Source organism: Cynocephalus volans, chromosome 16 (genome assembly GCF_027409185.1).
Source record: "Cynocephalus volans isolate mCynVol1 chromosome 16, mCynVol1.pri, whole genome shotgun sequence".
Taxonomy (NCBI): Eukaryota; Metazoa; Chordata; class Mammalia; order Dermoptera; family Cynocephalidae; genus Cynocephalus; species Cynocephalus volans.
The window spans coordinates 63,588,090-63,593,399 of NC_084475.1; positions in this window are offsets into that span (position 1 = coordinate 63,588,090).

The window sequence follows — 5,310 nt, forward strand, 5'->3', positions numbered from 1 at the left end:
ACATAGAATATCAAAATTAGAAAGAAATTCCTGGTTATTACTGGAATACACACTCTCCACTTTTCTTTTTGCCTTTTTAGTGAGCACCTAGAAGAAATTACCTGATAATACTTTCCTTGACTTCCTTAGGCAATAATGGAACAAACTTGGCAATAGGTCCTATGTCCTTGTCCATACCCTCAACTCTTTTTCAACTTCAGCCTATGCTGTTTGCAATCAGCATGAATCCCCCTGTAAAAGATCCATCAATGCTGTGAACCTTAATAAGCAATATCTATGACCTTTCTTTAGGTGTAATTTTTGAATAAGACTTTGGGTCCATTTTTTGTTGTTAAAAATGTGCAAGCAAAATAATGGCTGTTTTTTAAACAACAACATTAGTACACACAATGTAAAAATGGACAGGGGACTTATTCACTGAACTCATTACCTCTTCTCACTACTCACCCAATGTGACTCTCTTTTCTACATCTTTGGCATTAGATATGGCTGAGTGAATGAATGCAGGCAGAGTGAATAAATGCGGGCTGATTAAATGTGAGGCAATGTGAAGGTTACCCTGTACAGACCTGACCTGTGAAAACAAACTCAAGTGTCCCATGATACTTTTTTCACCTAATAATCAGTAGAATAGAAGCAAGCACCACAGGTGCAATATGAATCATGTGTTAAGTATGGCAAAGCCTCAAATAGAAGGTCAGGTCTGGGATCACTGTTTGTAGAAGAGGCAGCCAACTAGGAAGGTCATCTGATCAGAAACACCTACAAAGGGCTTTTATATGAAAGAAGCATAAATTTGTGCTATAATCAAACTACTGGTAGTTATTTTTTATCTTTTACATAAGATATTTCCTTAACTGACAGAAATCTTTAATAAAATACTAGCTTAAGGGTTCTTTATGAGAAATCAAATTTCAAACACCTAATACAATTTAAATACCATAAAAAAAACACATGAAAACTGTATCATAAAGTTATTTATTTTAAAAAAAACATTATGTTCATCCCTCTAAGCATTTTTTTTTTTTTGGTAACTCATGAGGTACTATACATTGTTAAAATAATCCCATGGACACAAACCAGCAGCCACTGAGGTGAGCCAAGACCATCATTCGTGGCATCGGGGACCTGTCTAAGGTCCAGAGGGAAGCACACACAAAGCTCAGCAGCTGCTGAGGTGAGCCAAGACCAGACCCTTGGGGAACCAGGGTCCAGTCTAAGGCCCTGGGTGGTAGGGGGAGGGAAGCACACACAACTCAGCAAGAGAAGAGGTCATCCAAGACCTGCACAGCACTTGGGGATCAGTCTACTGCCACAGAAAGCTGGAACAGGAGCTAAGGTTGTGTAATATAGATACTGCCACACCTTCTGTCACCACAAGGATAGTTCACCATCACAGTAGCACCAGGGCCACTCTACTGGCAACCTGCCACTCACTTGACTACATTGATATAAGAAGAGTCACCAGTAGAGCCTGCAAATAAAGGGGTGTTTATCCTCATAGCCAACCCCAGAGAAACAGAAGAAGCAAGTCGTCTACCAGATGACCAAACATCAATGAAAAAATACTAGAACCACAAACAAACAAGAAGATACGACACCACCAAAGGAATACAATAATGCCCAAATTCTAGGCTTCATAGAACAGGGAATCCTTGAAATGTCTGAAAAAGAATTCTGGGCAATGATCTTAAGAAAGCTTGAAGAAGTAAAATAAGATTCAATTAAAGAACACAAGGAAACAAGAAAAAATATCCAGAATGTGAAGGGGGAAATTTACAAAGAGATTAATACCTTAAAAAAAGAGTGTATCAGAACTTCTATAAATGAAAGATTAACTCATTGAAATTAAAAAAACACAACAGAGAGCTTAAGTAGCAGGCTAGAGCAAGCAGAAGAAAGAATTTTAGGTCTCAAAGATGGTCTTTTTGAAATAACCCAGGCAGTCAAAAAAAAAAGGAAAATAAATTTTAAAATAATGAGTAAAATCTAAGAGAGAGAGGAGACAACCTCAAGCAGTCAAACATCTGAATTGTAGGTATCCCAGAAGGGGAGGAGAAAGGAAAAGGTATTGAAAACCTATTCAAGGAAATAGAAACAGAAAAGTTCCCAGGGATAGGGAGAGGTGCAGACCTTCAGGTCCAGGAAGCTCAAAGGTCCCCAAGGAGATCCAATCCAAAAAGATCCTTTCCAAGACATGTTATAGTTAAATTTGAAAAGCTCAAAAACAAAGAGAGAATTCTAAAAGCAGCAAGAGAAAAGCATCAAATCACTTATAAGGGAACCCCCATCAGACTGACACCAGACTTCTCAGCTGAAACCCTACAGGCCAGAAGAAAGTGGAATGATATATTCAAAACACTAAAAGAAAAAAATTACCAGCCAAGAATTCTTTACCCAGCAAGGCTCTCTTTCAGATATGAGAGAGAAATAGTGTATTTCCCAGACAAACAAAAATCATGGGAGTTCACCACCACACAACCAGCCCTGCAAGAAATTCTCAAGGGAGTTATACATCTGCAATCTGGATAATGAATGTCACTATCATGGATACACAAGGAAGAGTAAAACCTGCTGTTGAAACAAAAATGCCAGTGAGAAAGAGCAAGAAGCTAAATCATGCCACCTCAAATATCCAACTAACATTGAAGAAGAGAAATAAAAGGGGAAGTAAGAATCAAAAGATATTTAAAACATCTAAACAAAAATCAATTAAATGACAGGAGTTAAACAATACCTGTCAATAACCACCCTAAATGTGAATGGATTAAACTCTCCATTCAAAAGGCACAGATTGATTGATTGGATTAAAAAGCTAGACCCAAGTATATGCTGTCTTCTAGAGACCCATCTCACATATAGAGACACACACAGACTAAAAGTGAAGAGATGGAAAAAGACATACCATGCAAATGGAAACCAAAGATGAGCAGGAGTAGCTATTCTTATACCAGACAAAATAGACTTTAAACCAAAAAACATAAAAATAGACAAAGAAGGCCACTATATAATGATAAAGGGATCTATTTAGCTAGAAGATATAATAATCATAAATATATATGCACCCAGTACTGGAGCACACAGATATATAAAGCAAACACTCTCAGGCCTAAATAAAGTTAATATTGGGTGACCTGAACACCCCTCTCTCAGTATGGGACAAATCTTCCAGGCAACAAATTGACAAAGAGACACAGGATTTAAACTACACCTTAGACCAACTGGACCAGGCAGATATATATACAACGTTTCATATAACAGCTAAAGAATATATTTTATTCTCATTAGTTCATGGAACATTCTCCAGGATAGACCACATATTAGGTCACAAATCTAGTCTCAGCAAATTTTAAAAAATTGAAATCATTCCGAGTATCTTTTCAGACCACAATAGACTAAAACTGGAAATCAATAGCAAGCAAAACCCTGAAAACTGTACAAATACATGGAAACTAAACAATAGGCTCCTGAATGACCTATGGGTCCAAGAAGAAATTAAATAGGAAATCAAAAAATTTCTTGAAACTAATGAAAATAAAGATACATCATACCATAACCTGTGGGATACAGCAAAATCAATACTAAGAGGCAAATTTATTGCAATAAATGCTTACATCAAAAGAATAGAAAAACTTTAAATAAACAACCTAACACTATGCCTTAAAGAACCTGAAAAACAACAACAATCCAATCCTAAAGGTAGTAGACAGAGAGAAATAATTAAGATCAGAACAGAAATTAATGAAATAGAGACCCAAAAATCTATAGAAAAGATCAATGAAACAAAAAGTTGGTTTTTCGAGAAGATAAATAAAATAAACAAACCATTAGCTAGGTTAACAAAATAAAAAAGGAGAAGACCCAAATAACAAAAGTCAGAAATGATAAAGGAGACATTACAATTGATATCACAGAAATACAAAGAATCATTAGAGACTATTATAAACAACTGTATGACAACAAATATGAAAACCTGGATGTTATGGATAAATTTCTGGACACATACAAACTACCCAGACTGAATCAAGAAGAGGTAGAAAACCTGAATAGACCAATAACAAGCAAAAAGATTGTTTCAGTCCATTTTGTGTTGCTATAACAGAAAACTTGAGACTGGGTAATTTATAAAGAACATAGATTTATTTGCTTATGATTCTGGGACAACTGCATCTCGCACAGGTCTTAGGCTGCTTCTGCTCATGGTGGAAAGTGGCAAGCAGCTGGTGGGTACAAGTAGATCATATGGTGAGAGGAAGCGAGAGAGAGAGGGGAGGTGCCAGGGTCTTTTAAACAACCAGCTCTTGTGGGAACTAATAGAGTGAGAACTCACTCATTAATTCCTCACAAAGTCCTAGGGCATGGACAGAATGCAGCCAAATTCCTTGCCAGTTCACAGCAAGGGTGATATTTGCCTCAGTTTCTGATAAACTTCTGATTTCTATCTGAGAACTCCTTAGAATGGTCTTTACAGTCCATATTTCTATCAGCATTTTGCTCAGTTTAACCATTTAACCAGTCTCTAAAAAGTTTCAAATATTCCCTGTTTTTCTTGTCTTCTACACTTTCACCAGCATCTAGGGTTTTTCTAGCCTGTTCCTCCAAATTCCTTCAGCCTCTCCTCAACACCCAGTTCCAAAGCCTCTTCTACATTTCCAAGTATCTGTTATAAGCAATACCCCACTTCTCTGCTACCAATTTTCCATATTAGTTCTTTTTATGTTGCTATAACAAAATACCTAAGACTTGGTAACTTATAAGGAACAGAGGTTTATTTGGCTTATGATTCTGGGACAGCTGCATCTGGCATGGGCCTCAGGCTGCTTCTACTCATGGTGGAAAGTGACAGGCAGCCAGTTTGTACAAGCCGATCACATGGTGAGAGGAAGCAAGAGAGAGAGGGAGTAAATGCCAGGGTTTTTTAAACAACCAGCTCTCACAGAACCTAATAAAGTGAGAACTCACTAATTAATCCCCCCACCTAGGGAGAGCATTAATCCATTCATGACGGATCTGCCCCCATGACTCAAAAAGCTTCCAACACTGTCACATTGGGGATCAGATTTCCACATGAGTTTTGGCAGGGATAACGCATCCAAACTCTATCAGAGATTGAAGCAGTAATCAGCAATCTTCCAAGGAAGAAAAGCCCAGGTCCAGATGGCTTTACAGCTGAATTTTATGAAGCCTTTAAAGATGAATTAATAACAATTCTCCTCAAACTATCCCAAAAATTGATCAGAAGCCATTCTCCCAAACTCACTCTATGAGGCCAACATAACCCTGATACCAAAACCAGATAAAGACAAAACA